Genomic DNA, 12082 nt, shown 5'->3' on the forward strand with positions numbered 1-12082 from the left:
CCTTCGGATGGGGCAACTTGTACCCTCGGCTAGGTTATCTGTTCGAGTGTCGTCTTCGGATGACGGAGGCAGTGCATTAGGCCGCGCCATTTTGTCCAAGTCTCGCATGAAGGCTCAAATTATCTGTTCGGGCGCCCACGGATGCCAAAAGCCGTATCTACGAGGATTCATCTCTTCAAAGTGCGAATTTGTATGAGTGATTGTTAGAAATGATCGACTTGGTTAATGAGTATGCGTGTGTAACATGTCTTTTGGTTGTGTTGGTGTGCAGGTGTGGAGCACGGAGACTATCGATGGACATGAAAGGTCAAGTAGAGATGTGTCGTGCCAATGGACCGGGAGCGGTGAAGGACGGATGTGAGGCTTGGACTGAGCGACCAAGCAAGATGGCACGAAGACTGATCGTGGTGGCTAACACTTGTGGACATCAACAAGCAAAAGCGCATGAGTTGACCGTGAGGACGAAGTCAAGACGGTGATCAACCAAGTCGAGGCGCTGGAGGACTTGGCGATCGGACGGTCGAGGACGACGGTGACACGTGTCAAGAGAATGGAGGAGGTGTAGCAGATATGCTTATGTAGGTGATTTGGTGGTTTGGACCTCAAAACCACCGGCCAGACGGTTTTCAGGTTTGGGCCTTGAAACCTAGATAGAGTTCCGGTGGAAACTAGAGGCGACACGTGGCGTCATCGCGAAGTTTGCGTCGAGGCGGAGCAAAGACATGAAGAGCGCGTAGCCGTCAGACTATCTCAAGTTGGACCATTATGCCCCTAGGGTTAAGTGGTGTAAGGAAAATAGACCCTTAACCCATATAGTTTAGATTTTGGTGTTTGATGATCAACAAGACCAAGTTAGACTAATATTGTTCGCTAGTCTTTTTGATATAGTTCAATACGTAGGATGCATGGCGGATTTGGATCGAGACGCACAAATGGAGAAGATGATCTACACCTTAATGAAGACATTAGAAACTTGGTAGAAGACTTAGAAGTCAAGCTAAGAGTCCAAGACGCAAAGGAGAAGAAGCCCGGATGATCAACGGAGAAGATAGCATGAAGATTGGAGAAAGGGCAGCCTCAAACATGACTCACGGTCGGACCGCCTAGGCTAGTGCATCGGCGACGCCGGTGTGCACCGGGTCCGTCCCTCCGGACGTCAAGACCACCTCATGGTCGGACCACCAGCTCGCCCGATGATAGGTGGGGCTAAGGAAGGACAAGTGACCGTTGGAAGGTGCAGGCGACTGTTGGTGTGCCTCACAGAGGTACCGCAAGGGCCTGCCCGAGGGCAGCTTTGCCCCAACGGCTCTATTGAGTTAGAAAGGCTATAAATAAGCCCCAACGGACCATTTTTGCCGTGGTGGAGTTGGGAAACTTGTGTGGGGGTGTTGATACACCATTTTAGAGCTCGCCACTTGCATAGTGCTTAGTGATACATGTGGTGATTAGTGTAAGTGCTTTTTACGAAGTGCTTAGGTTAGTTAGGCGACCGCTTACGCGCTTGCTCTAGGCTAAGGCTTAGTTGCTAGTGAGGTTTTCACACCTCTTGATCTTAGGTGCTTGCGCGCACCATGTTTGTATTCGGCAGGGCTTATAGTCTTGCGAGACCATACCAACCACGTTTGTGGTGTGTCCGCCACCGTGTACCAGAGGGAACAAGACCCGCGGTGTTTCGGCCGGAAGCTTGATGGTGAAGACGTCGGGGAGCATTCAGGAAGAGGCTTGTTGGAAGGCACACCGGAGACCCACTTGTCGTGGGAAAGACCCGAGACTATCTACGGAGTTACCCGACCGAGAGCTTGACCCTTGAGAGGGGCTCCAACGAGGACTAGGGGGAAGCTTGAGCGCTTCTCGATACCTCGGTAAAAATATTAGAGTCGTCGACGGGAGTTTGCATCTCTACCTCATCTTCAGCTTCCACAATTGTATTGCTTTCTTGGTTGTGTGCTTTACTTTTCTTGCTTAATTGATAGGCTAATTGATAGGATTGGAACCTAGATTGCATAACTCCTTTTACGGTGGAGAGAGCAACACGCTAGTAAAAATGTAGTTGCACATTTCGATAGTTTACTTTATTGCATAGGTTTTGCTAAGGTTAGAAAAAAAGTTATAGTTAAAAATAGAGTTTTAATTTGCCTAATTCATCCTCCTCCCACTTATGCGTCACGGCCCTTTCAAGTGGTTCAGTAAAATATCAAAGGATATTATTGGGAATGTGTAATAACTCTATAAATAAGATAGAGGCTCTCCTGAGTTCATTTCATTAAAGTGCCTTGTGTTGTCTTAGGTAGGGTGAGTTAAGTGCCGACTAAATAATACTTTCAATGCTTTTGTATTTTAAATGTAGATATTTTGTTCTGGTTTGAGCACTACTTTCATTTGAGCACTTTCCACTTGGTTGCAAGCAACACATGCTAGAATCTATATATTAATCTTCATTTACTAAATTCAATAGTAACAAATATAATTTTAAATTAGAGGGGTACTAGCTTTGTTTCTCTGCTATAAGACAGCTCTACCTAAATATCGTCAGGCCGGCGAGCAAGAAGGGCTCCAAGCAGGCGTCTGTTAGCTGTATCATTTTGTTGTAGGAAGCTTAGTGACGCTTGAGTGAAGCAGATAACACGTCTCTTAGTTCAGAGATTATCTTGTTGTAGGTGTACGTATAATTGTACCGAGGATACTCAGCATGTTTGCACTTTTGCACGGTACTCTTGTGTTGTGTAGAAGTCCAAGGGAGAAACACTTTTGCTATATCTATCTGGGTCATCAGAAGTTAGAACCACCCCACTTTGGCGACTGGTTGTAAAGCTTGGTAGGCGCCCGCGTACCTTTGTTTCACCGTTTGGTTAGGTTCAGAGAATCTATATATTAATCTTTATTTACTAAAGTCGGTAGTAACAAATATAATTTCAAATTAGAGGGGGTACTAGCTTTGTTTCTCTGCCATACTGACTTTTCGGGAGTAGTCACCGAGGATCTTGTATATTGTATCTCTCTGTTATAAAGGTGAAATTTTCATTAGTAATAAGATGCTGAACACATGGTAAATAGAGTTGAGCAAAATAAGAAAATGTCGGGTAGCTGTCGTTTCATTTTATATAATTGAATTATATCTTTATAAGAAATGTGTCCGTTTATGATGTTTATGGCATGACATTTGATCAAAACATCACTAAATCGATTAGTTTATGATGTTTGTTTCATAAGCATTTAAACTTAGTGACATAAATAAATGTATGTCACAAAAACGTCTTAAAGGTAGTCAAATTTCTTATTGTGACAATATTTATTGTGTCATATTACAATAGTCATAATTTACGGCAAGGATGATGTATTATAAATTATATTTTTTAATTTTTTTAACATTGTTATCGAAGGTGACATATGGACCAAACTGCCACATAGTCGAGTGGGTTCTATGTGCATATTTTTTCTTTCCCCATGTATTTGTATTATAAATTACTTTTTAATTTTTTCTTAAAATTGTTATCGAAGATGACATGTGGACCGAACTGCCACATAGTCGAGTGAGTGGGTTCTATGTGCATATTTTTTCTTTCTTCCCCATGTATTCAGGAACTAACATGAGTGGGCTCTATGTGCATATTTTTTCTTTCTTCCCCGTCTATTCAGGAACTAATATTAGAAAAGAGTCAACATGTCCATATTTTTTCTTTCTTCCCCATGTATTTAGGAACTAATATTAAAAAGAGCCAACATGAAGGATTGAATGTAACGATCTCATGAATCCAAAGGAACAACCGCACCACTAGAGTACAACCACATTTGTATTAGTTATTGTAGTTTTTCATCTATCAAACTTTAATAGCTAATGGCCCCTTCTACACTAGGATTGAGCCTCGGCTCCGGGCGTAGGGCCGCTAGCGGGCCACGCGATGGGTTGGCCCAACGTGGGCACACCAATGACTCGCCTACACCTATCTCCACTCACTATTGGAAACAATAATTTTGTGCACTGAATATTATTTTTGTCGTTATATCAAAACAGATATTGGATTTATTCCGTAGGTTTGGTATACTCACATGGAAATATAAATAATTACCCTACAGGGAAATAAGTTTACAAGCTAATTGAATTTTGTTTCATGCTGTTTTTCTATTATGAGAGTGGATTTGTGCTCACATGCTAATTTAGGCAAAATCAGCGCCGTTTGTGACCTCTAGCCTGTTTCCAACAGGAGACTCATCAGGAGACCCAAATTCAAAATAGATCTCCAACACAATATCTATAGCCTTCAACAGAGTACCTATATAAAAGACCCATTTTGAGTGTCAGGAGAGGTATAACCTAAATTTAAGTATCCTCTCTCCTGGAGACCCAATTATAGAAAAAGTTCTCTTTTGAGTCTTGTTGTTGGAGAAGACAAAAATGAGTATGAACCATTTGCCTGTAGCACTACCCAAACATGAAATAAGTCTTATATTTTGGGTAACAGTTGCTGAAGACAGTCTGAACCCTATACTCCATCTCCACCCAAAATCAGCACCGTCGTGGCTACCCTTTCGTCTCTCCCACCGCACTTTCGCCTCTCCTGCTGCTAGCGGTCAAATTTTCTCCCTGCCCGCTCCTACGATTCCAATCGAGCTCGCCCGCCTGCGATTCCTCAATCTTTATTCCAATCCCACCTGCTCGCCCCCAGTCCACTCGTGCCCCCACACCAACAGGCTTGGCGCGACAGGAGGCTGCGCCGGCGGCGGCCCCCTCCCTGCGAAGAAGCCCCTTCCCGGTGGCGTCAGCCCCCTCTTGGCGGCTTTCCCGCTCGCCCCCAGCCCTCCACCCCGCTCGTCCCCCGTCCCCCACCCTGTTTGCGAGGCGCAGCGGCCCCTGCTCGTGCCCCCACCGGTTTGCCCACCTCGGCCCCCTCCTTGGGAAGAAGCGATGGGCTGCGCCAGCGGTGGCCCCTCCCCAGCGAACAAGGAGCGGAAACTGGCGCCATCGATGACCTCCCTCCCCCACGCTGCTGGTAGGTACGAGCTGCTCTCGTTACCGAGGCAGTCCTAGGCACAGAAAGACGCGACGGCTAGCTGCCGATAGGATTTGACTCTTGCGTGTTGTCCACGACGAGGAACGGTGATGCCACTGTAATGCCTGCTTTTACTTCCCGATTGGGAAAGGTCATTTATCTCACGTCCGGCGCGCATAAAGACATCCAAACACACCCTTACCTTACGACGAGGGACATGGATCTTGGTGTGCAAACATAGAGCATGGATCTTGGCCGATTTTTTTATTATTTGGCCCTTTTTTTTGAAAGTTTCTCTCAAATAGACCCCTGGCGGAAAGAATTCCAGAAATGGACCCTTGGCTCGGCGCCACGGTCACTGGCGCCGAGGTCCTGGGCATGGGAAATGGCCTGCCAGGGGCTCGGCGCCAGAGTGAATGGCGCCGAGCCACCTGCATTTAACCCAGCCTGCACTTCTTCCCCGAGCGTTCTTCCTCTTATTTCTCCTCGGGTTTTTTCTCGCCACTTCACCCTACCTCACGAATTGACATATTGGACCTTGAAAACCTTGATTTGATCCATAGATCTTCGAGAGCAAGGTATACTCGCTCACCTCCTTGTTTTTCTCGCATCAATTCGGTACATATTAGTCGGATTTTTGAACCTAAGAATCGTCATCACTTAGGGTTTCATTGTATCCCTCAATATATGTATTATACAACCGTAGGTTCATTTCAAGGCGTGGAAAAAGCTAGCAAACCAAGCCACATGTAGTTATGTTATGGGTTTATTATTGTGGATGAAATGAGAAACCCTAGGTTTAGGGTATAATGTTAACTGCTTTTGGTTCTTAGAACGAAATTGATTGTATTGTAGTTATGGTTCTCATTGATATTTTGTTGTGATGTTTTTATTTATATTTGTTAAATTACATCCTATTTGTTAGATGCAAGAAATGTTTTGGGAGGAGTTTTGGCGAAAACGGGGTTGTCCTCGAGAATTATACCCCGACGCGTCTAGCAAAGATGCCCCCGTTCCTCCTGACCTTCCTGTCCCTAACTGTGACTGTGGTTTCCCAGCCCATGTTTTTCAATCGAAACATCTGGACATAGCCGTGCGTTGCTTCTACACATGTAGTCGGTTTAATGTAAGAAATTGTTTGTACTATCCTTTTTCTTTATTTGTTTAAGTATGGTACTAATATTTTATTGGAATCTCGTTGTGTAGGACCATGAGAGGTGCTTTTTCTTTCAGTGGATCGATGGTGCAGACAAGTTTGATCCTAGGTACCTCTTTTTCGATGATTGGTTTAGAGGGAGACATCCACGTGAGCACTTCAAGCGGTGGATTCCACCCCCCCTAACCCTCCGGCAATGACGGCTAAGGAGAAACACCTAGCCACAGTTAGACGACTTGAGAAACCTCCTCTGTGCGATTGCAGAGATCAAGCTATGATAAACCCTGAGAATACGTTGGAGTTTGTGTATCCAAACAAGCATGAAGTAAGTGCAAAGTGTATGTGTTAAAATCTTAAGCTATATGTGTTTATGTACTAATGTCTCATTATTTAGGTGTATTCAATGGCGAAGTGTCGTTTCAAGGAGTGGTTGTATGGTCCTAAGAACCAATGGCAGGAAGAACCGCGGAGGGTTAAGGAAAAGAAGAAAGAACGGGTAATCTACAAAGCACCTCCTATCATGTGCGAATGTGGTGTAAAGCCTAGTCCCTTTGGAGCTTGGAATATGTCATTATTGCGGCCATATGATTGAGTATGATGAGGTTCGTTATTTTTCTGGTAAACATGAAATCGTATTTTGTTTGTTTTGCTAAGACATATATGATATAATATTTGTTTTGAACAGAGCACTAGGAAATGCAGTTGGGAATGTTATGATGGTCAAGCTAAGTTCTTGGATGAACTGAAGAAGAGGCAAGTAATTGCATGGAAGAGGGGATATGGACCTGACTACGTTAACCTATTCGTTAAACATCACAAAGAAAAGATGCGTGAGTTTGCTAGACAGCGCGGTATTTGTAACCCGATCGATGTTGGGCTTAACAAATGGGGATTGGAGAGGCGGACGACGTTAGAGGAGGAGAGGGCAAGGAATGAGGCAAGGGAGGAGACAAGAGTATAGATGCAGGTCTTGAACGAGCATGTTGCTACATTATGTGCTAGTGAGTGCTTGAAAACCTTTTTTTCGTTGCCTGGTTTTAAATGTAATATTATCGAGTTGCTAACTGATTGCATTTTATACATCAAGGGATTGGTTGCAGCGGGGAACATGCTGCAGAGGTGGCTCATGCAAGGTATGAGGAGAAGAAGTTAGATGGCCATAGATCACGAGCTGGTCGCACCGTTCAATCACCGATTGTGCTGTGTGATGATGGAGACGAGGATGAGGACGACACTGGCAGACTGAGTGAGCTCATTGCTCTAGCAGAGGTGGGCATACAGGCGTAGGAGACTGAGGACGACATTGGCAGACTGAGCGAGCTCATCTCTCTAGCAGAGGTGGACATTCAGGCGCAGGAGGCTAATGATGACACTGGCAGACTGAGCGAGCTCATCGCTCTAGCAGAGGCGGGCTTACAGGCAGAGGAGGATGACGACACATTCTTCACTCAGGCCGTAGCGGCCGCAGATGAAGCGGAGGCCGCTTACTACAAGCGACAGGCAGGTCAGAGCAACGCAGTTGAGCCTAGCCATAGCAACAGGGTTGTAGTAGAGGACTGGTACTCAGATGATGAGTTGCTTACTCAGTACGTTTCAGATAGAGGATTTGGAAGTGCATTTGCCCCTTTGTTTACTATCGGCACTTAGTTGTACTATTAATATGTTGTGTAATGTGACATAGTATCGAACTTTTCATTATGTGGTTGTTTTCATTATCAATGGTCTTAATATTCCGCTTAATGATACGAACGTATTTCCATTTGAACACGTGCTGTAAAAAACAGTTAACGACATACGACATTATAGAAATCAACACACGAAACACATAAAATGGCATGTGACTACATGTACCAAACCTGGGTACATAGTTTTCTTTGACTATACCTAACATGCCTTAGGTAATTAAACCATGCCTTCGGTAATTAAACCTAACATGCCTTAGGTAATTCAACCTGGGGTTCTCCACAAGAAAAAGATAAAGTCATCCTAGTAGTGTGAATTGACACCATTGTTGTTGTCGTCCTGTTCATCGTCCTTGTAACCGCTGCTAACTTCCCTTTCTAGATCGAAGATACGGTCTTGTAGGTAGTAGATGTACTCCGCATGCGGATAAATAGGTCGAGGATCGACCCACCTACTGAACCCACAGTTTTCTTCGGCCAAGGAAGACTACAAAAAGTATGTCGTGTAAGTGATATACAAGACAAACATATTGAAGAAACAAATAGTAATAGCAATTACCCATGCTCGCGGGCATTTGAAGAAACGACAACCTCCATCTATTCCCTCGATGAACATCTGCACTAGGCAGTCCTCACCATGCATGCATTTTGACCACTCTTCTTTCCTTTCATCGTATCCTGTCAGTGGTGTCTCTTTGGTGAAATCACTTTTGCTCTCAACTAGAAACCTCTCATAAAGAGCTTCCTCAAAGAAATCAGGACCAAGAGGACCCTCCCACCCCCAGGTAGTTTTCTTCCTCTTTCCTCTCCCTCTGGACGACCCTCCAGACATTGGTACTACAACGAAAGCAAATGCTGAGGAGTGTTCTTCTTCCTTATTGTTTGTGTGAATGAGAGGGAGTGAGTGGTTATTTATAGGTTGAGAGGAGGAATGGAGGCCTATCAATGTGCCATGTCAGCGATCCGTGTGCCTCTTCACCTCAGCCCTTGGATCAAACAATCATAAGATAGATGGTGGAGATAGAGTTTAGTTGTGCTTCCTTGCATGTTGTCCGTGCATCTGAAAGGTCTATATCAGTGATGTGATAATTCAATGATGTCCGTGTATCTGAAAAGTCTATGTTTATTGTCTGAAAAGCATAGATTCGTTCACTGTTGCTTGGTAATCCTAGATTCTTCTACACGGCGTATGTACAAATATTCCTGGATTATAAACATAATAAATTTATAGTTAATCTATGTACTACATTTGTGCCTTTGTACAAGTGTAGTATGATTAAAGGTTCACGCAAAAAATTCACAAGATACGGTCTTGTATTAGAAGCATCCATAGTTACAAACAGAGACATCAATATATATTCTAAACATTTAATCATCCAACAAGCATAATGCAAGCACAACGAATATCACAACCAACATAATATGTCATGCAAAGTCCAAATAGTACACAATGTCTATATGGTCCCGAATAGTTAAAGAAAAGTAAATACAAAATTCACAATAGTTCATAGTAACACCTACCACGTCCCTCACTGTCTCCTACTCTTGCCCCTACCCTTGTGACCCAGAGCGCTGGTGCCTGGAGTGTAAGGGTCACACGGACGACGTCGCCTAGTGCCTAGAGGCGGTGTAGGATGAGTCAATGGAGCGTTCTGGAGCTGAGAGGGCCCAAGCTCATCGTGCCTCTTGTCCATGTCGTCATCGTCGTCGGCCTCCTCGTCCTCCTCGTCCCCTGTAGCTGCTTGACTAGAGGAACCCAAGGCTCCTCTTCTTGCGGAAGGATCATACACGTCATGCGTCGTGTTTGTCCTACAACCACAACGACCAGCCGCATGGCGTAGACGACGTGACAGTCTCTGTTGTACAAAACTATGTTAACTGAAATAATATAACGTATTAATGATTTGTTTGAAAGAATATTTTTAATCTTACATCTAGGAAGCCAAGTATGTAGTCATCATTGACTCTAGGCCGAACGCGCTCGATCTCTTCAACTGAGCTTCTCAGTGTATTGCCCTACAACAAAGTTTTCAATAATAAGACTTCTGAACAGATATTATTTAGTTTTGTTTTCTTTTGTACAAGAATGTAACTTATTATAAGGGTTATACGGCTCGAAGGTTGCAATAACTACAATAGATAACTCCTAATGTCGGTCCAAGAACGCCTAATGTATTGTTATGTAACTAAACGTAACAAAATAAGTCGATTGGCTTACCACTCTGTCCAAGATCGGTCCTGCCTCCACCTGCCTTCCTGCACGAGTGGACTGGTCGTACGTCGTGTCTTCATCGTCGGAGGACTCGATGTCGGCGTAGTCAGTTTCGGTCCACTGTAGCCTGAGCCTACACCTTGTCGAATGCTGGTACCAAGCTTGGTACCGCCTGAACTCACGGTTCGTGTGCGGCTCGTTGTTGTCGTCCAGGTTGTCATGCATCTCCTCCCATTCCTCAATGTAGGACTGGTGGTGCCTCTCCCAGTCAAAAATCTTCTTGTTCCTCTGATGATTCAACCTGCACGTATGTCATCATTACATTAATCCACGTATGTGGCGCCATATTATAAGAAATGGACCATCATCATGAGACATTTGAAATATCAAAACACTTACTTGTGTAAGTCAACGCCAGTCGAGAACAGAGGCATAGGCCAAAGCTGTCTCACTCCAAATTAGCGTGCAACCCTATCTGACAGGTGGTACTCGACAACATAGAAGCATATTAGAGGGCACCTCATCCTATAGAAGTAGTCATCGGCCCCACATACGTTGCTCAGCTGAAAAGGAAGTGCATCCTCTCCACCATACGGCTCCCACTCCACCTGCATCATGTCCAAATAAGATGTTAGATGGTATACTAATCCTTTTAAAAGTAGCATGGAAAATAAAATTTACTTACACTAGACGCCGTCAATGAATCTAGCTCGTTCGTGTACTCAATGTACGCCCGGTCTATCCTTGTGTGCGAAACCCTGACCTGGTCCCAAAGGTACGCCCACGTCGGCTGGCGACTTGGAGGCTGACCTTGGAACCACTCACGATGAGCCAGTACCTCTGGACGACCAACTGGAAAATGAGCCCACATCCACAGCTGTAATAGGTACACGCATCCACCAAGTGATGGGTTTGCCATAGACCGACGACACCCCTCGCACAGCTACCGGTATAGAAAACACAAGACTGTAGAGCCCTAGCTGTACTGACCTGCCTGGTCCCAGTCACTGAGGCAGTGGATCCACATCCAGGATGCATTGTCACCCGTCGCGTCAGGAAAGAGAACGCAAGCAAAAAGGTGTAGGATCCATGCCTGGCAGTAGTACCCAACCGTCTCCTCATCTGCCTCCTCGGGGCACTATGCAAACTCTGTACGTAGCCATGAGATGGGAACTCCAGAAGTGCGAGCCCCTTGCTCGCCAAGCTCACGCCCAAGGAAGGCCTCCACTCGTGCTCTCCAGCCCTCTGACCTGCACTGCTCGGTGACTGGGTTCCCATGAATCCTTAGGCCTAGCATCTTCTGACAGTCCTGAAGTGAGACTGTCATCTCCTCGAAAGGTAGATGGAAGCTATGAGTCTCCGGCCGCCACCTATATTTAAGACCAAGCAAGATTACTTGTCAAAAAGTCAATCGCATGAACAAATGGCCATGAATGGAGGCAATGATTCACTTTAATACCTGTCTACCAACGCAGTTATCGCCGCTGAGTTGAACTTGGGTAACTCACAATGAACCTGAAAGGAGATGACATCTAGGTAAGGCTGGACGAAAAACTCGAAGCTCGTTAGCTCGCTCGGCTCGTGGCTGGCTCGACTCGGCTCGGCTCGGCTCGTTATGATAACGAGCCGAGCCGAGCCAAGATTTTAGCTCGTTAGCTATAACGAGCCAACTCGAGCCAGCTCGCGAGCCGCTCGCGAGCTAAACGAGCCAAGCTTCTAGGAAAAAAAGTGTCAAAACTTATATTAGTTTTTGTATTACTTCATGTCTTACACTTTACAATTGACTGGTAACTGGTCTAGACCCTATAAATTGACTGGTAACTGGTCTAGATGCATTTCTTTTATATTATTATTATTCTTAAACTTTAGATAAATGCAAATATTATATTTTGTGTATTTTTTATACCTGGCTCGCGAGCTTAACGAGCCAGCTCGAGCTTTTAACGAGCCAAGCCGAGCTGGCTTTCTGACTCGTTAGGATAACGAGCCGAGCCAAGCTAGCTCGTTATCTTAACGAGCCAGAACGAGCCGAGCCCAAACGAGC

Source organism: Miscanthus floridulus, chromosome 5 (genome assembly GCF_019320115.1).
Source record: "Miscanthus floridulus cultivar M001 chromosome 5, ASM1932011v1, whole genome shotgun sequence".
NCBI lineage: Eukaryota > Viridiplantae > Streptophyta > Magnoliopsida > Poales > Poaceae > Miscanthus > Miscanthus floridulus.